Below are 25,229 nucleotides of genomic sequence, written 5' to 3'. Positions count from 1 at the left end.
CTCCCCATTAGTCCCCATATGTCATCCTGGCATGGGCACTGCTGATGCTCTGAAGCATCCGTATTGTGGCAGGCATGACTGCTGCTTTCTGACTCGGTGGTGTATAGCTTAGAGCTTTAACAGAAGTTACGTGTTTGCTTATTCCTTAGTTAAGAGTGCTCTGCTAGAGAGTTCAGCCTAAGTCTCAACTAGGAAAAGAGGAAAAATTGTGTCTCTTATCTCATCTAAAGTCATTCTAGGGAAGAATAATATTGCTGAGTGAGAATTAAGCGTCTTGGTTCCCAGTTTCCCAAAGGTGCTCCAGTGCTGATGCAGACCTGAGGGAAGGTGCCTCACGTGTTACAAAGGTGTCTGGAAGTGTTTGGAAGCTGATCTCTCTCACAGTACTGCCCTGGTCCCAGTGTTCAGATTTTAGATCTACTCATCTTTTGCAGACATGTTTGAGGTAGCTGATATGTCTAGCAGTTGAGCACACTGTGTCCCTGAAATAGTGACCTGGGGTTTGGGAGGATGCTTGGCAGAGAATACAATAGGGTTGCTTCCTCCTATTTTAAGGCTCTTGCTCACTAGGATGTCATGGGATTGCCTTAAATGTGCTTTAGCCTGACATGGAGTGAGTGGAAACGAAGAGGAGTACTGACATGCTGTCAGCATTAGGGGAGAGATGGAGAAAGTTCTTATTCCAAGGGTTATTCAGAAGTCAAATTTTAAGAGCTTAACTTAATTCTGTCAGGTAAATCTGTGTTAAGGGAATACAAACTGCCCAGCACTTACCAGTGATGTTGGAAGCAGGTAGAACATGGGGACGTTCTGCCTCCCAACTAGACAAGTCCTCAAACATCAGTGTCTGATGGCCACTGAGATCCTTGTGTAGATGTGTCTAAACTTGCCAATGGTATTTTAGGCTGCTCCACACCAGCTAAAAATATCTCACCCATTTCACCTGAGCCATTCCATCCAGATCTCCCCAAGGTGTCCTCTTTAAGCAAAATGAAGAAGCTAACTCACCTTGAGAGAATCCCAGGAGGAAGACGGGAGGCCTCTAATCCTCTTCTAAAAATGCAGGAACAAAGACCAGCAGTTCATGGACTTGCCTGAGGCTCTGAGGGAGCAGAGGAGAAGGCAGGAGCTGGGGCTGGTGGCCGTGGGCCATACCATGGTGTGAGTAGAGCTGGTTGCATGGGACCACCAACTCCAGGGGCACGGGGAGTCCTCTCCCCTCTCCTGCTGCCACATCCATCCTGCCAGAGGGACCACGCAGTCCTGGAGTGAGGCCCCGAGTAAACCCGAGCTTTCCACCAGGGTCAGTACCGTGGTGAGGAAGAGGCCAGACAGTCAGCCTTGTCACGTCCCTTTCGGATCTTACACAAAGGCTTGTAATTACATTTGGGTTGGATTTAAATGATACATGAAAAGCCAAGTCTATGACCGTGCATTTAAATACAGCAAACGCTCTGCTTTTCTGGTTTAGTGAGGACTGTGTGAATCAAAAATACCTTACTCATCTGCAAAAAAGGCTTAGTCCCAGCAAATCACAGCTTTAATTACAGGAAATAATCATAAACTACTTTATATGCAATTAAAGATACTTTCTTTTGGAGATATTTTTGTAATTTGTATTTTTTCCTAAAGCCGATTATTCAAAATATTATACTCTTTCATGCCTGCAGTGCAACTTTGACTTGCATATAAATTGATTTTTTGAACTGAAACTTTCTTTATGTGTAATTGAAACTTGAGCCTGTTTTAACTTTATCTAGGTAATTGATGAATGGGTCAGATTGCAGCTGCTGGTTAGTAGCAGCAGCAGCTAACAGTTTTATGGTACGGTTTGCTCGTTTAGATAATTGTATTAATTTAGAATGTAAATTGACACAATTACAATGGCATTTTTTAAAATGTCAACATCTTTTAAGTTAATGTTTAATCAGCCTTTAATCGAATGCTGAAACTGTCTGAAACAGAAAATACCTTTCATGCTGAAATTCAAGATAAAGCTGGTCCAGAACTCAGTCTCATGGGAAGACAGATGTTGGACCACACTCGTAATTTTATTTAAAAACATCTCCAAGAGCATCAACGAATAGAAACACGGCAGCTCGTGAAGGACAACGTTCAGATTCGGGCTGAGCAGTGGTGCTGCCCAGTACTTCATGGCAGTGGTAGACTTGAAAGCTGGGAAAAATGTGTCCTGAAGGATATTTGCGCTTGTGGTAGCTACAGTCCCTGATGTGGGAAGAACAGAAAGGAGGAAACCTTGTCTTCTTGTTCTCGACGTGACAATTGAAGGAAGTTCCTTCACCTGTGTTGAATATCTGTGAGTCAGAAACAGAAGCTAAGCAAACATCCAGGAAAACTTCAGCACGATCCTCTCTGCTCAGCAGCAGGCACGATGAGCTGTGCTGCTTTTAATCCAGGCTCTGACCAGCGCCCAGCTGACATCCACGTTCCAGCCCACCTCTGGCCAGGACACTTATGCTTGCATGGCACTGGGTAGCATTTCCTAACTCGGCTGTCTGCTTTAACAAAAGAGATCACCTTCTGGAGAGAAGGGCATGAAGGCTGTCTGGGGCACTTGCTGGTTGAGGGGGAGCGGTAGAATGTTTCGAAAAAATGGTATCTCTTCCCAGAAAGCTTTGATATCAGAGACGTTTTATTGTTCTTTGTAAATTCATTTAGATGGATGAAAACCAGGCACACTCATTTGAAATAAAGGCAAATGTTGGCAGAAGAGCAGCAGATCTGCTTTGACTTGGGTGAATCTCAGCAGGAGGCTCTCACTGCCAGGGAGCTGGGATGCAGTTCTGGGACACGACATCTTCTAGTGTGAGCAAAGAGCTTATTTCCGAAAATCAATCACCTCCTATGCCTGATCGCCTGCGAGGAATGGATGTGGTAATCCAGCAAAAATCATTGGTCCAGTGCCATCCTCCTTAGTGAGTACGTGATCGTATTATTGATGCATATGGCTGGATGATGGAAGAGCTGTCGTAGTTAGTAGAGGCCACCTTGGGAAGCCTCAGCATGCCCAGGAAGTTAACTTCACGAGGCCACATTGAATCAGCAGGCAGTGCCCCCATAGATGTAGGGCTGCCTCAGGCTCTCCGGGGTGGTGCTGTGGGAGCTCGTGCACCTCTGTGAGGGCTGCTCATGCTTTTGGTAAGTCCTGGTTTGAAATGCAACCCCGGGAATTTACAGAATCTTTTAATTCAGCTGTCAAAACCATGCAAATGTAATTATAGGTCAGATTTGGCAGTAAGCTCAGACATGGCATTTTCCCTGAGCATTTGTCTTTGCTGTTGGAAATGCTTCAGCCAATAAATCTGTACTGATAATGCTGATAGGGGAAAAAAAATCACTAACAAAACATAGTTTTACAGGTGGTTTTAGGTGAATTTTCCATCAACTTTATGTGCCTGTGCCATATCATTATATTCTTTTCTCAGCCATTAACTTCTGCTATGAAGCGTGAGATGCTGGATTCCTCTTGGCCTTGCCGTGTGCATCTGTTGCCCCTGCACACGTGTCTGGTTAGCATGTCTGGGGGTGCCACGTGGCTCATGGAAGGGACACGGAGGTGGGGGGCTCATCGTGAGGAGTGGAGGTCTTAGAAGAGGCCAGGGGAGAGACGGATAATGGGGGGAGGACACAGCAAGCTGGGGGCGGCAGCTGGAGGAGCCAAGAGACAGGATGTGGCTCCGGTGGCTCTGTCTGTACTTGATGCAAGGAATACCACGAATGCCAGTGGTAATGGTATCTACTTAAGGAAATGAGAGCTCTGGGTTTTACTTTCTTAAAGGCAAATGGCAATGAAAATGTAGCTGTTGAAGGAGAGAGGCACAGGCTTCACTGAAGCATTTAAGTGCCAGTTGGGAATGGGGTATCCAGCTCCACTGGCCTCTTCTTTGTGACTTCAGGCAAGTCATTGATCCAATAAGTACAAATCAACTGTTTCCATTAATTTTTACTGCAACAAGGCTAACTTAGGATAAAATAGATCATTATGGCTATGCTGGTCTAACGACCCAGTACCCATCTCTTTTTATGCATTTGTTAAGGACTCACTAAAACAAGAGGAAATTAACCTTGGCATTGGGGAGTGAGAGGAGAAGGTGAATTGTTTCACTTTATGCCTAGGGGGGGAGATGGCTAAACGTGCTTGGGATGGGGGAAGGAGAACTAAGGAGAAGTCCCCTCCCTTCCAGCTGTGCTGAGCTGTTAGATTGGATGAGCCATAAATGTATTTTCAGCCTTAGTTTAGAGCTGTGGTTGTAATCCTTCCGTCTTTGCTCTTCCCATGGAGTCATTGCTGAAGCTCTTTCACTAACAGCAGAAATATTTATTCAGATACAAGCATAACCATTTGTTTCCCTTGTCCCTCCAGAGACACGTGAGTAGATCCCATTTAAGTAAATGAGAGTGCTGCACACCTAATTAGAGACAGAGTTAAGCCCGCAGTCCTGTGCCAAAATGCTACATCATGAACTAAAATTCATGGAAACTTAATACGGAGTCACAATTTATTTGCTATATTTAAATGAGACTTTAAAAATTAAATGAAAGCCAAGACACCCAATAAAAGCCTGTAATCCAGGCTGTAATAATAAATCACATACTGGGATTCTGGTGCAGATGAGGGTGAAATTGTGAGTGCATTGACACTAATGGCATAGCGCCTCTTGACTTCAGTACATCCAGGATTTCTTTGGTAATACGCTTAGAGTCTTAATTTACTAGCAAAGTAACTAGTTTGGGATTTCCTGTTCCCCCCACAGCCTCTGATGATGTGATCAGCTCCTGGGACAACACTAAAATATCCTCAGCTGGCTCTCTCTGTCAGCACCAGCCTCCTCCTTTTTTTCATCTTCCTCCCACAGCCCCTTCTCTGTTTCACGCCGATCTGTCAGCAGCTCACACCCTCATCAGGTGCACTGGCTTGCTGGGCTTTTAGACACATTTTCTAAGAGGAAAAAGCTTTATGTGACTTTTTGTCTGCAGTCCTCCTCAACAACTTCCCTCGGCCAATTTTATTAAAGGAGAAAAGCTATCCTAAAAATCACTGGGTGGAGGAGGCAACCCCAAGCAAGAGCCAACCTTGGGTGCTCCAGACATACCATGCCTGGGGCTTTTCCTTCCCTGGGGATGTTGCAGGGAATGTGTGTGGGGGGGGGGGGTTGGCACTGTCCAGGTGGGTTGGTGAGGAGGGTTTAGGGGTCAATGGACAGGAACCAAACACAAAACAAACTTCAGAGTTGGGTGCTTTGCAGGACTCTTCTTCCCCACCCTGCATTTTTTTTTCATGTGAATTCAGCTCCTTCCTTTGAACAGTGGCAACATGATGATCTCTGTCTAAGGGGCCGGTCACGTTTATTTAAGAGGTGTCTGGTGGTGACAATACAACAATCGTTTTGCAACTTTTTCTGTTTTTGTAAGAGATGTGAGTTTCATTTCAGCTAGCTGACCATTGAAGCACATGAAGAGGAAATAGTTCATAAGTAATAAATATTTGTATACAGTGATGAAATTTAGAAGACATTTCTTGATGAAAAGATAATTTCTGTTATTACCTTATTATGCAAAATGGTAATTTACTTAATGTCCTTGGAGATACAAAGCAATATGGAAACTTGCATAAATACTCCAAATATATAATTTTAACTATTTCTGTACTCAATTATTGCCATTGGATTTTTACACCAATATTATAGTACTACGGATGTTAGGCAAGTTTCTTGTGGTTAGAAGTTAAGCATATGAGTGTTTCTGCAAAGTTTAAGGAGAGCCAGAGGGACATTGAGCTGACAACTGAATAACAAATACCTTCATTTTCAGGAGAACTGAGAACTGAAATGTTCCTTAGAAGGTTGCGGACAGGTTTCATGGACAGCAAATGTGCTGTGGACTGATGTATGAGCACCTTTTGTCTGCTAGATCAAAGCATAAATATGTTTATTCTTATATATCACAGTAATGAGGGCAGTGCAATGACAAGAAGGCTCATGGCTGACCAGCAAATTGAAGGGGTGGGGAGAAAATTTATAGTTCTTCTTTGATCTTGTAAACCAAACTTATGGTTTCTAGTATACCTGAAATTAGGGTAGAAAATAGGGATGTACTGGGAGCAACAAAAAATTAGATTATGGTGGTATGTTACTGGTCAGAGGGAAAATTGAGTGCCTATGTTTATTCTCTTATTATTTACTTTTTCTATAAGGAAGTCTGTTGGTTTTTTTTCCTGTTTGGTGGCTAGGGTTCATCTGTAGCCCAGTTTGCTTTCTCCACCCCTGTGTTTTGGCTATACCCGTGTCAGGAGTAGGCTCCTAGCACCCAATTGTTCCCGAACAAAGTCTTTGCTGCCTGCAAGCAGCAGCAGAGAGAATGATTTAGTTCTTATATGGTGCCTCCTTTAGAGATGAACTTCTGCCTCCAAGGTGTTCCTTCCTGATCATTATTTAATACCCATTTTATTTTGGACACACACAAAAAAGAGCCAAAGAGAAATGGGTACTGTTCTCCACATCAACTGTTTGTGCCCTGCAGATACGAGGGGATCTGTTCCTTTTCCACAGGAAGAGCAGCCCAGGGGCCTTTTAGCCAATTACTGCTGCAGCGCGTAGACCACAGCAAAAGAGGGATTACTTCTGCCTTCCGCAGCAAACATTAGCCACCGCTGGGCTGCACAAATGGACTTTTTATATTTTATGTACTTTGATATTCTAAGGAAATGAGAAGTCTTGAAATGACAAAGCCCTAGTAATAACGAGGTGAGTTATCAGCACATGGATATTATCCAGGGCATTTTCCTTTTATACTAGTGTATGTCAGAGACAAGTAATGTCCCTTGTTTGCCTTGGAAGGAAAACCATTCAAGTTTACTCTTGTCAGGTTGCTGGGAAGAAAAAAACCTTTACTTGCAGAAGATGACCTAATTGAATGTGGCCCACCAGTTGTGTTCCTGGCCGCCACACACCGTCGTGCCTCTTGTCCCGACTGAGGTTTGTCAAATTCCACCTTCAGTTCCTTTGCAGGTTCAGCTGCTGGTGCTGGCAGCCATTTCTGCATTGGTTACCCCTGGTAAAGATACCTTATTTGTAATTAATCAAATAGTGCAAAAGAGGAATAGGCATAGTTGTTTTGTGACCATTATAAATATCATTTATTAGGCAGGAATTGTTTCAACAATGAACTGCAGCAGTTCTGTAGAAGACAGTGAACCTGGAAGTGAAAGACCACTGTGTCTCTTAGATAGATAAGGCTATATTAAAGTGTATCCCTGTTCATGTCCTCGTGTCCTTCATGCCATACTGGGAGCAGACTGACCATAGACAGATGCTGATGTAGACCCAATTAATTGTAAATAAACCATGTACTCACATTGTGTACAATAACAGCTGCAGAGGGAATCTGTAAATCACTGTTCACTGTGACTTCAGCATTAATCTTATTTTCATGCAAAACCCTGTAATCATGTTCCATACATCAGCCAGTGAATTTTCACTGAAAACAGCCAGATGCATAAGGACCTTTGTGGTAGTGCTCTGCGCTTGAGTCACTACCACAAGCATAGTGCCATCTGTTTGAAGGGTCTTGCAACCTCTTTTTTGAGTTTGAAGCATGAAACTGCATTCCTGTCCAGTGAACTATGGAGTGAACTGATATAAGACTTTGCAGTGTTACACTACACTTACAGTGTAGTGTTACCCTACAAAGTAGTGTTACAATATGACTTTATAGTGCTAGCATACTGCAGAACTTATCACAGTGCGTAAAGAATCATTTGGGCTTTCAAGAATAGTATATGATGAGTATTAGTTTAAATTTGGTTAACAACATGGGTAAGGTGGCACAACCTATTTAGGCATCTATGTAACCTTGTCCCTGACTACTTTATAAGTATATGTTCTCGGGTGCTTGTAGATGCCATGTACAATGCTTTCATTACTATAAGATTTGTATTAAGCATCTCAGTGTACCCAGCAGCCTTTACAAAAGCCAAGAAGAACCTAAGTGAAAATAGGAAGATTCTTAATCTCTGATAAGGGATTGTTTGAAATTCTTTTCTGGAGAAAAAAGACAAATTCACAAGAAGTTTGTGTCACTTTGAAGCCTAGAAAAGCAGATTTTTGTAATTATTCAGGCTTCAAGAACAAAGGCACTTAAAATCAACAAAAAAGGAGTGTAAATAACTTCATGAAGCTTTACAAAATCTTTATAAAAGTAGACCAGATACTGTACAGCTGGATATGCTACCATAAAGAATCTGAAGTGACTACAGAAGTAGAAGCTTTGTGAGTCTTCCAGACATGTCAAGTAATGCCTTGCATTGTTATGTGGGCAAGGCTGTTTTTCTTGGCCATAATTTCGGAAGGATTGTGTGTGTTATCATCAACGAAGTAGAACTTGAATAACAAATCTCAGATATAATCATCATAATGTGTTCCTGTTGGGGAGGGAGAGAGGGGAAAAAAAGCTTATTGTAAAATATTTTAAACCTATTTGATGAAAAATCCTTATCACTTACTTGCTTAGAATAGCTCATCATTTAGCTGGATATTTTCTGTTGAGTTCTGATTCATACTGACATATGCTGCTTTAAGAGTCCTAACTTAGTCATACCACAACAGTGAGCTCTTTGGAGCGTACTGCTTGGTAACTCACGTCTGCTTTGAGTTCCATATTGAAGTGGAGTAATTGAACGTGTCAGCCTGTCCCATAAACCAAAGGCAAATAACGTAAAATTTATTGCAATGTGTTCTCCATATTGTGTACCTGCCTTAAAAATTAACCTTTAAAGATCTTTGGAACACAGTGAAACTGCAACTCATACAGATTCATACACACGCTTATAACTATTCATATCATATTTTTACATGCATCAATATGTATCAGAACTTACCTCCCTCTTGCTTGTCATTGTGGGTATTCCCTGAAGGTGCAAATGTGGCAGTATCAAGGAGTAACACTTCACTGAAACTTCATGCAGTCAGGCTAGGTGGTGTTTATAAGTTGTCAATTTAGGGGTCTGAAAGGTGAAGCATCTTTCAAACGATGAAGTGGATATGATGAAAATGTTGCAAAAAAGCAACTTTTGCCCTGTCTGGGTAAAAACTGGGAAGAACGTGAATTTCTAATACATGGGGATGAAAGAAATGCAAACGTTTGAGCAAGAGGCGTGAGACAGCTGTAGTTTCCTCAATTGCAATATACTGGAATACCAAACAATAGTTTTCTTTCGTTCTTTCGTTCTTTCTTTCGTTCGTTCTTTCTTTCGTTCGTTCTTTCTTTCGTTCGTTCTTTCGTTCGTTCGTTCTTTTGTTCTTTTTTTCTGTCTGTCTGTCTGTCTCTCTCTCTCTTCCCCTATCTTCCTCCTTCCACCCCCCCCTTATGGTTTTTTTGGAACATAGTACCATGGGGTCATTTGAGAATTACCTTCTGAAGTAGCATGTAGTAGGTCTTGGCATTTTTAGATTCTGAAGCATTTGCATTGTTCTGCTGTGAATTGTAGTGCTTCATGTGACATTTGCATGGACAGTTACGGGGGATGTGTATTGAAAATCCCCAGGCCACATCAACAGTTTCAAACTCCCACATGCTTCTTTCCATTTTTATTAGGATCTCCTTAAAGTCAGCTACACACCCTCCCTCAAATTGTTCTTTAAAACTCAGGTCCGTCACGTCATCTGCACAATGCTCACGAATGACTGGGCAGCTGGTATGCCAATTGCTGCCTCACTGACCTGACCATAGGGGTATGTCACTTTTTGTTCTTGCAACATTACTGTATATACACATTTTCTCTTCACTATACATTTAATTGTTGTGGCTTTTGAGTGGATTTTGCTGCCTTCTTCAAGCACTGCAGTGCTTGTGTACAGCGTCTTGCACAGCGCGGCCTAATCCCCAGCTGGAGTCTGTCCCTGGCAGTGCAGTACAGGTACATTTTATTTCAACGTTTTTGGTTTTAGTTTGTCCTCATTCAAAAGAGGCTTTGTTGCTATTTCTCAATTCCTATTTGACGTGTTCAGTTTTACAGTGATTTTCTGGCTATTTTAACCAATTTGTTTGGGAGGAAACATATCTCAGTATTTACAAGTGAGCCACTACATAACATAGGAAACAAATCCTTGCATATATGGATTAGGGGGTTGATTTATGGCATGCCTCTGTATGTGGTACATGCTAATCTACTTGAAAGGTAAGACATGAATTGCTGCACATCTTAATAGCTTCACGTAACATGGGATTGAAGAGCTGAGCTGGTCGGCTTGTTTGCTTTCCCATGCTGAAGTGGTAACTGTATACCAGTATTGTGTGTTATTGCACTTAAAAAAAAAAAAGTGGGGTGGGAAGGACTCAAATGTTTTTGCTGCTCTGTATGCCTCGCAGAGCAGGAAAAGTAAGACATCATTTATAATGGCTATTGTGCTGGAGGTTTCTGGAATGTTTGGCATTGCATGTTTAACTTTGGCATTTTGTCATCAAAAACTGGAGCAGAACACAGACTCGCAAATACACAGTCAGTCCTCTTGAGCTCCTGTAAAAATAAGCTGGCAAACAAGCCCCTCTAATAAAACGCTGATGCTGGAAAAGATACACAGTCATCACTTCGTTATGCTACTTTTCTCGGCATGTCTCATTTATTTCCAAAAGCAAAAGAGGAAGATGATGACCAGATAAGCAGGAGTGGTGATGAGGTGTGATCCTGGCCTCGCTGAGACAGGTTTGGTGTAACCACTGGGTCAGCCACTGAGCCACAAAATGTCCCATGGACACAGCCAGGTCACCAATGGCAGGGGCCATAAACTTGCCTTTCACCTAAGGTGTTGTTTCCTCTCTCTTTGTGCTCTTACCATGTCCATCGCACACCAGTGTGTATGGGTCTTACGATTTCTCCTTTGGGATTCTGGGCTTTTAATCGCTCTGTAGCCAAACCCACTGCAGCGGGATGCAAAGTGGAGATTCAGGTGAGAGCAGCACTCGGGCACTGCACTCTTTCTGTTAACCCGGGGTGATGGTGGTGTCAGTACTGCCGAAAGGGCCTGGGGATTGTCTGCTCACTGCTACTGTCATTTTTTCTGGTCATTTTGCTCAAGATGGCTCATTTCTGATTTTTGACCCACTGTGTTTCTTGATTCCACTTCTGTATAGCTACTAGCCGTGTTTGCAGCATTTTCTTAATTATCCTGTACTCCTGCCTTCAGAAGGAAGTACGTGTTTTTAATGTGGCCCATGCAACAGGATAGCAACAGAAGGAAACAGGAGTAATGACAGCCTGGAAAAGTAAAGCAACGTACTATTTAGCTATTTAACTTATAAATTACAGTTTTAGTTTAAAAGAAAAAAAATGGATCATCAGACTCTTTAAAGTCCTAACTATAGTTTGCTAATAGTGACCTGCAAAGCAGAACCTTCTTGAAGACAAACAAAAGGTGAGGCTAAATAAACTTGTTTTAAAGCCAACACTTCAGCAGTGTTAACTCCAGTGATGCTACAGAAATAGTAGTATCTTTCATGTCATACCAAAACTGCTGTATCAGGAAAGTATTATTTTTGGGTCTCTAACCAATAGTGTGCTCTATGTGTTTTAGTAGCGTGAAGGTCAGCACTGCTAGTTGTTTGCTGCTTCTTTTTTCCTAAATTAAGTAGCTGTTGTCTCCTGGCATAGTATGCTTGTTGTCTCTGCTGCACATGTAAGCAGTTTCAGGGATTTTTTAGCCTTTATCTTTTTTAATATACTTGAGCCTGGCTGTCTTAAGATCACCCGAGTACAGCACATCCTGTGCTCTGCTCTCTCCTTGTCACATCACAGAACTGTTCTGGGTATGCACAGGCACCTCCTCTGTCACCTCTCTGAGCAAGCTGGTTTTTGTAGCCAGCTTGCTTTCTCCTGTCTTCTGCAACAGCCTCTAGCATTGGAGCAGGGACCAAGATTTAATCTACATAGCTCTACTAATTGAAATGTCCAGGGGGCGTGAAAAGACTTTTGACCCTGTATTTGTGATCATGGCTAAATGTGGCCCCTAATCCCCGTAGAAAAGATTCCTGGTATTCCAGCAGTGCTTGCAGAGCTGTGGCAGTCCACGGATCCCATTCCTTTAGGTCCCAAAGCTCCAGGACAGGGAAGAAGGTTCTTGTGAAGCTTCAATTTGCTTTATGTGAACTGCTACTGGAACATTTTTTGGGGACTATAAAAAGGAATTCCTAAAGCTAGACAGACATTCAAAACTGAGATAGAGTAGTTTTGGCTTGTTAGTAATGGATGAGATGAAACGCAGAATTTTCTAACATTTTCACTCCCTTTATCCTCTCTGCAGGAACCCAGCAGGCAGGATGTACAGTGATTTGGAAATTTCTGTGTTCAGTTCCTAGAACAGCTGAGTCAGCTCCAGGGTTTCTCATGGCTGTGTTTTTAGCTGTCTGTTACATAGATGGTGATAGGCCTGTGGACTGCCAGTGGTGATAAAAACAAATATATATTTGTGGCAATTAGATATTGATGTATCTGGAGCTAAGCGGTACTGTTCTTGGCAGGATTACAAGAGCTGGGATGCTTGGAGATTTAATGTTCTTATTGTGGCAGTTGTAGAGCAATACTGAAAGCTCATAAAACTGAAGGCAAGGCATATCAACAGACCAATTAAACGCAACATGTATTGTGGATACAAATGTTTGTGAGCTATACTGCTTACACAATAATCATTTTTGACCTTTCAGCGTGAACTCTCTTGATTCTCTGTCACTTTTTCATGCGGGATAGTCTGCTAGGGAAAACTCTGTCAGACATGACTTCATATAGCCCCTGACTTGAGTCAGATTTCTCAAGGTCTACTGATTTAAACCAGAGTGGTTTTACTGGAGTGATGTAGGAAACAGAACAAGCCAAATTTTGCTTTGTGCCTTCTAAAAATAATTTTTTTAAAAAAAAGTGATTCAACAAATATCCTTTTCTCCCCTTCAGTTTCATTACTAAAGCAAAGCTTGGATAAATGATTGTGTCCTACTGAGTGGCATTTGCTTTAATTACATATTTGCAGGTTGCCCTTTTTGCCAGGAGATGGGAAAAGGTCTAAGGATTTTTCTGTTAATGATAGAGACACAGGAACAGCAGTAAGATAACTCCATTTGCAACCAGAAGGCTGTTAAAACACAGATAACTTCAGACGTCTAAATTCAAAACAAATTCTCCCTGACCAATTTCTAATAAACCCAAGCTTCAGCTCTTCTTTAGTGCTGTTTGCATAAAGGCTTGTTTGCATGATGCCGATGCAAAGAAAGTACCTGTTTAGCTTCACTTTGACATTTCCATTAAGATTAGACTGTATAATCTTACATCCCAAACTCTGATTCAAATCTATGCAGGCCTGATTTTTCAGTGGAAAGCTGCTGAACCCAAGTGGTGAGGATGGTTCTTAGTTGCTGTGAATCAAAGAGGAAAATACACAGATTTGGAGTGTTTTTTGAATCTTGTTTTAGTGCATCATTAGTTCTCACTGAAGTTAAGTTCAGCCAGAAAGGTGGTGCCCTGATACTGGTAGAGAAGGCTGAAGTGGACCTACATGTTATCTTTTTGTCAAAGAAATCCTAATTATCACAAAAAAGAAATACTGTCCAGCTGGTAACTACTGTACCATATACTTTCTTTCTTTAGGGTTCAGTGCAGTATGCGGCTCTTACATTACTAAAAGCTGTTAGCCAAGTACCTTGACTTTCTTGAAAAACACAAAGTACTTGTTTGACTTTCCACTATTTCACTTACTGAACAGCTGAGTTAAAGTGTTGCAAGCCACTATTTCCTTTACGCTTTTCATTATAGTGACAAGGAAATTTCAACTCTTAAAGCTCTTGTTAATAATAAGAATGAAAGTTAACCTTGTCCCTCTGATTTTTGTCCCGATCAAGTCTGATTCTTTCCATCAACTAAAATCAGGGTTTCAGCTCTAGAAACATAACCCTATATAAGAAATGTATATTTATACATTTTAGGGGCAAATTGATTGCTATAATAGCTTTTTTCTCTATCTCACTTTTTTCTTCTGAATTAAAATGTGGTCTTCTATCAGAAATTTCTTCCAGTCATTACATGTTCATTTTTTCATCTTCTTTTGGGTAAAGACTGCAGGGAGAACTCCTCTGGCATCATCCATAACTCAAAAATTTTATGGCTCTTTTCCGAACACATTGAAGTTTTCAATATTACTGTGGAAATATATATACCAGCACAAACCTTGTATTCTTTTTATGGCCCTGTCAGTGCCATGCAGAGGAGCAATGCCACTTTTCTACTTTGAATTCCCTTCATGTAACTACAGGGTGTATACCTTGGTTGCAGCGTAGCTTTGGGACTTCATGCTATGATGTGTTTTTTGTTTGTTTGGTTTTGTTTGTTCATTTTTTAAACCATTACCTTAAATTTTGCCATTGGTCAGTGGCAGAACTGTCAAAGCTCTCCCAAATTTTCTGAGCTTAATTATGCAAGGTGAGAAAAAAAGCAACTTAGTCTTGATTTAGCTTATTTATTAGCTGTTTATATTACTTAACAAGACTGTTCAAGAGAGCTCATTAAACTGTTGGCAAGGCATATCCACAAACATATAATTTGTAATGTAATTTATTACTTCTTAAGGTTTTAACAGTTGTCATCATCAATAAAGAACTGCAGTCCTATGATATCTCTATAAAGTGGGGAGGTGCTGTTTCGTTTCAAAGTGGGGAAATGTTTAATTTCAAAGCACGAATTCATCGGAGTGTTGTTATACCTGTACCCAACCCAGTTTTACTGAATCCACCATCTGTTCTTTCATCCTTCTTGCGCTGCTTAGAAGAATAAATGTTTTCTGTTGAATGTCGCTCCATTGTGATGTTATTCTGAAAGTGCTCCTTTGTGTGTGGATGTCGTCCATGCTTTCAGGACAGTCATGTGCAGCATAATGGCCCTATCGGAGCAGGAACAGGACCGCGGCAGCATGAATTGCGTTGCACAACAGATCTGCATTCCTTGGCACATGGAGCAGGATAATACTGCTGGTGTCCAGGCCTAGTTTTCATAGTCCTATATTTCCTCACTAATAGCTTATGAAACAAATGTTTAAGTACTTATTGTTGCATATTCTCCTTTTATCTTATTATTTATAGAGTAACTGTTAGTTAGGGTTGTGAAGCTATCGTTATTTTTCCTTTCTGAAAAATAAGATCAAGCAGCAGAAGATGAAGGCTTCCAAGCGTGCACTTACGACTTTGTTCCCAGTGACTGTTTTGTCTCCTGTGGTTCACTCCTGGCACTCCTTTGACCTAAACCCCAGTCAGTACAGCCTGCTGTGCTCCAGCCCCTGAGCTCCTACAGCATCTCAACGCGCTCGCTGGGAACGAATCTGAGAATTGGCAGACCCTGGTGGATAGATGTTCTCCAACCCTTAGAAGTCTTGTCAAGCCTACTAAAGTATCTTCTGATGTTTATGGTGCAGTGCATGGACACTACGGGCTTCACAGGGCTTGCTCAATTCTGTGCTCGTGGGGAGTAGGTTGTCCTCTTATCAGTATCTGTGCTTTGCTCTGCAGCCCACTCCCTTCAGTACCCACAGAAGCTTTTAGTTGAAGCACACTTTCTGTGACGTTCTCTGTTTTGCTTGGGAGACCAGTTGCTCCTCTGACCACAGCTGCTTCCTTAGAGCCCAAATCGGGTTGCATGCCCTCAGCTCACCTCTTCCTTCCCTTCCCAGTCTCATATGGACAGTTGGCTTCACCTCACCAGCTGGCTTAGTCCCCAGTGTCTGCTGTGTCTGGGAGCAAAAGTGAGAGGTGACAGGAGATGTTCAGGCAGCTGGAGCTGGAAAGATACCAGTGCAGGCTGTGGAGAAGCTGAAGGGATCCATGTCCAAGAGATCTTCATCAGGCTTCTGCTGACGTGTTGCTCCAGAAGAAACCATTTGACCTCCTGGATCCCCATGGTTTCCAGTATACCATTTGCTGAGAGAGGGAAAGATGGGGCTAATTATTATTTGGGGCCTTTCCCCCTCTCCTTCTTCAGAACATGCATCAGTCTCTAGAGAATTAGAAAATTTTGGTCCTACTCAAACTACCACCACAGCCAAGCCTGCTTCCTTGCTCAGTGGTCAGTGCCTTTGCTGGGCAGGGCTGGCATAGGGTGCTGGGTCCAGATAGCCTTCTGCTGGGTGCTGGATAGCCTTCTGCTATCTCCAGAGCCAGCTATCCACCGTGGCAAGGTGCTGCTAAAGAAGATACTAAATACCCCTTTTGGCTAGGGAGTGTTTGCTTACCCTTCCCTGCTTCCTTACCTCCATGATCACAGGTCTCCCATTTCTCTAGTTTTCAAGTGTAATTAAGAGTTGTTCTAAGGCATCTTCTTTTCAAACATTGCCCAAGCATCTGCAGAAGGGAAGGCCGCTCGCTGTGTGGCCCTTTCATGCTCCTAGTAAATGCCACGCTGCAGTGTCATTACGTTGTGTTTATTTTAAATGTCTGAAGTCCAGAGCTATGCTGGTATGTTAACCCACCACCTTTGTGTAGTCTGGAAATGTTAAAACTATAAATTATTATAAACAAACTGCCTTTTGGGAAACTTATATACTATGGTTATTTAAGTAGTCCTATAGATTTCTGCCTTAGCTTAGTGCTTACAGGGTGTATATGTGATCAGAGAAATACCCCTACAGTTTACAGAAGAACAAAGGTATATTTAACAGAAGATGTTTTTCTACTGTATATATATGCTTTTTTTAATTAGGATTTCAACTTAACAAAAAATTCAGCTTGCTTCATCTGCTGTCCATATGTAGCTATTTCAGCTAATACACATCGCTAAAGGTTTAATTGAATCCGTGCCATAGTATAAATATATCATGTATGTATATGTACATTTCTCATTCCAATAGCTTCCAAAAGATATCTAAGTGACCATTAGAATAATTTAACAAGAAAAGCATTTTTTTTAAAGTGTTTTATGAGTCTTAAGTTCTCCCACATAAAATAGAATGTGTTGGAACTAATTTTCATTGGATGTTTATGGTTAATGGTCAAAAATTTTCAGTCTGTGTGGAACCATTTCCATACCACTGACCCATCTGTTTTAAAGAGACCCTGTCTTGAATAATACATGATATTTGGTCATTGAGGAGGAACTCCCACAGACCAATGTATACTCAATACATCCTTGAAATACTTAACGTCTGGATTTGAAAGGTTCAGTGTTGCAGTTTCTGGGCATCTTTAACCCTCACTGAATATTTTGCCAGAGTAGATAAAGTGCATGCCAAGTAAACTGCTATAGTTTCCAACCACAGCCATGAGGAACAAAGTGAATTAAGACCGGAGCCTAAAATTTCTAGGCAGAAGTAATAAAGCTTCTCTTTGTTGAGGTTTTAGATGCTGCTTTGTTCTCATATGCCCTGGTGAAAAAAAATGTGTGCCTTTTAAAAATATATTTTACAGACACTTAATCTTGGTTGTGTCTAATGTCTTTCAATATTTTTAAAAGAAATTCCAAGTGGATGAGTTATTTATGTGTTTAGCTTTTATTTTCCATTATGTCTTTTAATAGATTCCAGATCTCATCCATATTGTAATGGCTTCTGTGTTACGGAGCAACACAATTTACTGGCTTAAATATCCATTTTTCTTGCCTCTCTGACATGAAAGTGTGATAGACCTATACTATAAATTGTTAACACATTTGTGAGCTTGAAAGTCCATACCATCACCCTGGCTGGCTGCATGCAGGCTCCACCAGACAGGAGGAGACCCCGGTGCACTCCAGCACACCTGGAAGCGTCATGTTATGCCTAGCATTCAGGTTAATGTGCTTGGAAGACATTATGATTAAAGGCTGTGAATGGAGAAGTGTTCAGGCTTGAATTCCTTTTTACCTCACTTCCATCAGCCAACATGTTGAAGCACATGAAGAGTGTAATTTTATAGACGTGTCTGAGACCTGGGGATGGAATATGTGAGGTGGTGGAAAAAAGAAGAGATAACCCATACCGTTGTGTTGGGAGGAGGGGGAGGATATCTCTTCCCCTGGTATTTCTTACTTTATTATTTTTTTAATGGCTAGATTTGCCTGAGATTATGGGTACGGCAGGTGTCAGGGGACAGAACAGCACAGGGAGGGGGTGGATCTGAGCTTTTAGCATCTTGGAATTGCCACCCTTACCAGTTCCTGCTTTTTTTTCCTGTTCTCTGAGAGCGTAAGCTCCAGGAATTGAAATAGAGCATTCTGTGCTCAAGAATTATTCTGTAGAAAATGTGAGGGAGCCTATAATTAAACACTTGTGCATAGATAGCAGTACTGGAAGAATAAATTTGGTGCCTGTCTCTCCAAAAATGGTTGAAAACCGTAAATCATGTATAGAATAGATAATCACAGATATAACAAACTGTAGCTGCATCTGCTGATTATTTTCTCCTCAACCTCTTGTGTACAATTAAGAATTCAGATTTAACAGCTGGGAATGATTTTCAAATGTTGATCTGAAGCAGAAAGTTCTATTCAGAAACTTTCAGCAGTTCTTTTATCTTCCCAGTTCATTATTTTTTCTGGAATAGGTTAAAAAAGATAATACTTGACCTGCTCTGCATTGAGGTAGGAAAGAGATCATTATAAACTCAGATATGGATTTATGCTTAATGATCCATCTTCTTATGTGGCTGAGTTCAACAGCAAGCAGACTGAATGTCTGTCTTCGGCCAAGAAACTTTGTCTGTTAATATTTTATTTTCCCAGATCAGCAGGGAGACATTTTTCAAAGGTTTCTTGTTGATCGTTGTGGCGAAGAAACTAAGGTATAAAGCTCAAAGTGAGAGCCTGCCAGATTAAAATTAGAGGCGATGCTCAAGTAAGAACTATAAAAAACAGGGAGTAGATACTAATACAATCACCCGTCATTATATACACTGCTTGGCGGAGAGTTGTGTATAGATATACCAATATGCTGAACCAAGAGATCTGTGTAGACCATGTGTAGATATAAAACTCCTGCAGAAAGGTCTCACATCTGTCATTGTGCACTGCATGCATGCGAATTCAAAGCATTCGACATTTGTGGAGTCAAAAGCTTCTGTTCCAGCTTTAGGACTCAGGTTATACATATTTGTGTTTTGTCTTTTTTTATTATTTATTATTTTTTTGTACTCTGCCAGTAGATTTTCTATTTTTTAATGGTCTAGAAAGCAGGTGCTGGATACATTAACTGAATGTGTATGCATGTACACTTGCACACTTTCTTTACAACAGCAGGTACTCAGAGATCTTTCCTTAGTCTAGTAGGGTGAGTTGTGCATCTGTTGACATGATGAAGGATTACTGTGAAGAACTGATGAACCTGGTACATTAATTAGTCCTTCTAGAAATGGAAATTAAATATATATATATATATACACATATATATATAGAATACGTATGTATACATGGTAGAAGTCTGTCCTAAAAAGGGCACTTGGGTATGGGTACTGCAGGAGTAAATACGGCTAGGCTTATTCTCATTAAACAGCTACAGTAGCTGTGTGCATTTTGCCTCCAAATATTTTCTCCTCTGTCATCTGTTCTTTCTGATTTGGCTTGTAAAGCTTCATTGTCCTGAAACAACATATTTTTCTTTCTTAACAAACTTTCAAGTTGTACTGTATTGTTTGCAGATAGGGTCCAGGAAACATGCCTGAAGTCTGATTACTGTACAGTTTGAGACTGAGATTAAAAACTGTGACGTCTTGCATTTTGACAAATAATTTGCTTTATCAGCCACAGAACCATCATTCTTTAGAGTCAATGTTCTACTGTTTACCTTTCTCCTTTTTTTTTGGGGGGGGGTTGGTTAGGCTTTTTTTTTTCTTTGATTGCAGCAGTATGTTCAGACTTATGGTGTTCTCACTTTTTGTTCTTTTTTTTTTTTTTTTTTCCCATTTCTTTAAGGGGTAGAATTATACATTATTCTCTAGGTTGGTCTCATTGTCATGGTATCTGGGGTGAGGAGTTTACTCATACAGATTGCAGTCCAGGTTAGGGACTTCTCTTTGTGTTTTTTTGTTTGGTTGGTTGGTTGTTGTCATTCTGTTTGTGTTTTTTTTTTTTTTTTTTTTATGATAGTCATAACTAATTTTACATGATTTTACTTGCTGAACACTGAAATTAAAAAGACTGTTTCAATAATAGCTGAAACATCCATTATTTCAGAAAATTTGCACAGAAGGAAAGAGGTGATCAACTCTGCTTAGTGTTTTTTTTGGCTGGTCATGCTAATTTTCAATTTGTCCAGTAATTACGGGAAGTTTTGCTCATGACAGTCTGTGATATTTCTTGCTTGTTTCAACTGGAGCCAAATAGTGAAATCAGGTAGTGGGAAAGTCTGCAGAAGGTACAAAATGGGGAAGCTGTCAGCAATGAAAACGTTCGTGGTGCAAAGTGATCTGGGTCAACTGATGAACTCAACCCAAGGTGATAACGCAATTTTTGGTGCAGCCAAATGTCAGCTTGTACATCCAGGAGCAAAGAGCATGGGCCATGCAAGATGCAGAGGACTTGGACCTGAGAAACACTGGCTTCAGAAAAAACTGAGCTCTGTGTTAGGGTGTTCAGCCAGTCGCAACCTCCTGACATGACATGGAGTGGGAAAGCCCGCATAGCTTTGGGGTCTGTAGAAACAGGGGGCTCTTGAGTAATGGTAGGATGACTGCACTCAGCTGGAACTTACCCAGCTGGAACTGCAAGAATTACTCCTCAAAGAATTTGCCCAGTTCTGCTTTCTCCAATTCAAAAAGAATGTTAAAAAATGGTGAGGACCCAGGAAAGCCTAATAGCGAATAGCCTGAGGAGGTTATTTGTCAGAGTACTTGCTCGGTAAGCAGGAGTTCCCTGCTTTAGTCAAGAGCCAATCACCTGGAAGCGGAGACAAGATGCCCTGTGTTCGGAACCCCTTTCCGTATTTTTTTAAATCAAGCTGATTTTGTTTTAAATGTGCTTTATTCTAACAGATTGGTTTGGATTAGTCCCATTACCTGGGTTCCGACTAGTGGGTTCTTCTTAACTTTATCTTGGCTTGTGCACTTTAATTTTCAAGAGGCATGTAAGAATTTGTAATTTTTGCCTCTTTAAAACTTAGAAAATTTATAATAGGACTTTTTGGGATAGTAGCTTTTCTGCTTTTATATCTTACCTGGAAATGAAAAATTTCCAAGGAGAAAGTAACAGACTAGAGATTTAGTTTTATGAACAAAGAACTATTGAACCCTTTGAACTCAAATAAAAGTGGTGTTACTATCCACCTTAATCAATACGAGTGGCTGTTTGGGCCGTAGGGTTTTTTATTTCTTTTTGGTTACAGATTTACAAAGAGAATTCTGAGAAGTTTTCTTCAGGTCTTCCTTCAGAGAGCAGCTGCGATGTAATTGTCAGATACGTGTTGGAGAAGAGAGAGCACAGAGGGGAAGATAGCAGTGATGACGGTTTTCAAATAATAATAATACATTTTTATACTGCAGGAAGAAAGCGATTACTGAAAGGTTAGCCCAGATTATTATTCATGAGTTTCCTGAGCTTTTAAACAAATTGTGCAAATGCTCATAATCTCATCATCTTCCGTCTCTCGGAAGGTGCTCAGATCCCCACACGTGCGATAGATCAAGCAAACCTCCAAAAATAGGCAGGCTGTTTGTGCTTGCAGCTCCAGATGATCTTATTATGGCAACTGACTCTGAGTGGAGTTATCTTTGGGCTGTGTGGATCCTTTTCACACCGTTCCTCTTACAGCTGGGAGCTGCTACTGTACCGCAGAATAACCCTCTCCTTTCTGGGCGCCGTGCTTGGGTTTCAAAGCCAAATGCAATTAAGTCATCCTGATTAGATCACCAGAGCCTTCAGTGAAATGTGCTCAGTAACATGCCTGAACTTTCACTGTGGTTCCAAATGAATAATTTCTTGGTATTTGACTTTGCTTTGAAATGTGGAGCACTCGCTTTGCCCAAAGGGGTATCTGGTTTTGTGTAAACATGGAAGGTTTCAGACCATTTGAGGGACACAGATGTGCTAAATTCAGATAATTCAGACATGCTAGAGGTCTGAAGTGCTTCAGCAATGCTTTTAACACCGTTCTGCGTCTGCTTCATCTTATGAAAATTGTACAGATCACAGGCCCTCCTGACGAACAGGCCTGATAGAGCTGGCCCCGCAGCACTCGCTCCCGTGTCACTGCTGTACGCGGCCCCATCTGCATTCAGCACTAGATAGAAGGTCTTCAAGGGCATCTCCCTGCCCTCTGCTCCTGTGGTACATACACCAGATGCCATCAGGGTGGTAGCTGAATGTTGCACAGCATTCAAGGTCGGCCTAGGGAATAGTCCCCATGCGAAAGCTAACACGGGGGCATCACTTAGCAGCAAATGGGAATCCTTGGAGAAAAGAAAACAGCAGCTTGTTTTGAAACTTAGGGGCGCTTTCACACGCTGGATGCTGGCTAGCCACCTTCTGTGGCAATCCCTCCCCTCGTCCCAATGGTTCTTAGCACAATCCACATATGATACGGGAATAGACAGCTGCCAGATGCATGGGATGTTTTTACTTTGTGTTTTCACAGTATCATGGGGATACAAGCCCTAAGAATCACCAATTCAAGAAAATACAGGGAGGAGAAATAAAGTAATAATGATGAAAATAGAGCTATAAAACTGTGAAGACAAAATATACAGAAGAAATCCCCTAAGCATCTGATATCACCAGCTGCACCTCCTCCTACTTGAAAGGAGTTGGCTCATTTCTTGCGAGCCTCCTTTTTTTGTTTGTTTGTTTTCAATGCTGTAAATTCAGAGACAGTTACTGAGGGATTAATCACTACTCAAATGAGTTAGGCTAGCAGAATTTGACTGCTTGATAATATATGAGAACCAAAATATGTCTCTGAGCTCACCTATGTTGTTGGTAAATAGTAAGCAGCTTTTTTTTCTTCTCTAAGATCTGAATATTTATTGGCAAATTAAACCTGTCTCATTGGGTCCTGGGTAAGGCAAACAGTTGCAGCTCAACCTCGAATAGTATGATGGGATCTACTTGCTGTATTTAGCAAGTAAATAAAAGCACGTTAGTGTAAGACCTGATTGTTAGAAACAAAATGGCCACTGAAAATTCAAAGGCTGGTGGTTGTCCACATTCTTTCTTTTATTCCCTGGGGGCATCAAACTAATAACTGATAGTTAACACCAGGCTGGCATTTTGGAGGACTCTTGTTTTAGAAGCCAGGCTGTTAAAGCTACTTATTTGCAGAGTTCCAAGCCTTTGTTTGCAGTTTACACAAATATAACGTTACTGCTTCAGATTTTACATCAGCTCTCTGCCACTGAATTCAACTATATGAATAGCTGACTTCTTCCTTCCAGCAAAATGTGTACTTCACAGCAAGCAATTTTGTGTGCTTTTCTAAAGCACTCCAGTTAACATAAGAAAATCGAGAAACAGAATGATAGCCTCAAACATAGTTGGCAAACATTTTAGACTTAATGCTGAAATGTGTTTCTTTTGCCAGCAAGTTTACTAAAATTCCTTTCTTTGCAACTACAGTGCCTTAAGAAAGCTGTAGTGCTTGCTACAGAGGTCATATTTATTAACCAGAAAATAGTAATTGGAAAAGAGATAAAGCATGGTCTGTTGCTTTAGAAATTATTCTAAATAATTGGCCAATTTTCAACTGTAAGGAGCTCTAGAAGGATTTTATCCCTTCTACCTCTCCCCGCCCCCCCTCCATAGCACACTGATAAAAGGGTTCTTGTGAGGTTTCTATTTTTCCAATAGACAGAGGAAATCTAAATTGCCTCTGGGTACTTTCTTAGTTCTAATGAGTTAAGCCTGCTCCGGAAAGAATACACACAAAATGGAGAGATACAGTTTGGAATTGTGTTTTGCTGTTAATACAGGACGTTGTGAAATAGCAGATTCAGGCATTAGGAATGCAGCACTTTGAGGGTGTAGGTTGTGACTGTACTTGCAGCAATTTGCATAGCATTTTCTGCAGGTCTTTATCAGTGAACTTTTATTGCTATTTCGTTTCCCATGATAAAGAAGTGGAAGACCTCCTTCTGGAAAAGAAGATTATCTTTATAAATTATGCTGCTCCAAGGAAGTCTTGCCTTCCTGGATCCTACTATTCCATATTTGCAATAAAGATTTTTAAGTTTAGACTGTTACTGCAGAAACATTCGAGTTGGAGGCTGTATTTTTCCTTTCTTGGTGCTGCTGTCAGTTTCTGTGGAACAACATTTGACCGTAGAGGAGATGCACTTTATCTTACTTGAAAATAGCAGATATCTACAAGAATTTCTCAAGTGCTATAATACATTGCAATTGCACTTTTCAAAGACTTTTTTTAGATAGAAAAGCAAATACTGAAAACACTCAGGAAATACCAGATAATATCTAAGATGTGTATGAAGCCTGGGTATGGTCTCGTAAGATGTTCTTAGCTGTGGCCCATGGAGGACTGGATGGCAGTGTAGAAAGTGAGCAGAGACTCTTCACATGCAACTGACTTCTGGCATGTAAATTCAAAGAAGCTATCTCTATTCTTTATATCTCCAATATTATTCTCCTGTATAAGCAGTTGCAGCATTTGATGCAAGCACTGCACACAAGTGCGATTGATCTGATGCCCTCGCAGATGGAAGAGCTGCTGCGCGGTGGGCGAGGGGTCCTTGTTTCTCCCGTTGATTTGCTCTTGCACTGACATGAATCAAATGGCTTGAGAGCGAGCAAAAACTGCTCCTTGGAGATTTTTCAGTGCACTTATCATACGGATTTAAATACATGCTGCTGTATAGGCAACTCCCATGTGCAGGGTGTGTGGCAGGAGCTATGTTCCAGGGATCTCTGACTGCTGGTGGCCTCCTTCACACCGCTCAGCATGGGGCAATTTAGGAGAGCCCCGTGGCCACCTTCGCTTATCAGAGCTATGAGATGGTTTTTATGGCCTTTGGCTTCAAGCAGCTGAGGATGTTCAAAGTGGTTGACAGCTACTTGCTTTTGTCATCCCTGCAGCTGAAGTCAGGCGTATCCCGTCTTCTAATGTGTGGTCCGGAGTTTGAGGGCTCGTCTGAAAAGCGGTTGGTTCACCTTGCGGAGGTTAATGTTCGGTAGGGGTTTTCTGTGTGTGTGTTTGCTTGGGGTATACATTTGTATACTGTTTGCAAACTGATTTACCTGTTACTTGGACCAAGTTGGTAACACACCTTTCTTAGTCCTA

General features: G+C 41.2%; 1 protein-coding gene and 1 long non-coding RNA gene across 16 annotated transcripts in view; one reads left to right on the top strand and one right to left on the bottom strand.

Annotated features, from left to right (window-relative positions):
* Window positions 1–25,018, bottom strand: part of LOC308191189 — a 35,527-nt gene extending 10,509 nt beyond the window's left edge. Inside the window, exon 1 of the long non-coding RNA XR_013947782.1 lies at window positions 1,009–25,018. This is a non-coding gene — a long non-coding RNA (uncharacterized lncRNA). The remainder of the gene's footprint in view (window positions 1–1,008) is intronic.
* KIAA1217 overlaps window positions 1–25,229 on the top strand; it is a 244,545-nt gene that overhangs the window by 96,110 nt on the left and 123,206 nt on the right. The window lies entirely within an intron of this gene.

This window comes from Anser brachyrhynchus (genome assembly GCF_964034855.1).
Source record: "Anser brachyrhynchus genome assembly, chromosome: 2".
Classification (NCBI taxonomy): Eukaryota; Metazoa; Chordata; class Aves; order Anseriformes; family Anatidae; genus Anser; species Anser brachyrhynchus.
The sequence above is the reverse complement of the archived record's forward strand: the minus strand, read 5'-3'. Positions and strand labels throughout refer to the sequence as shown.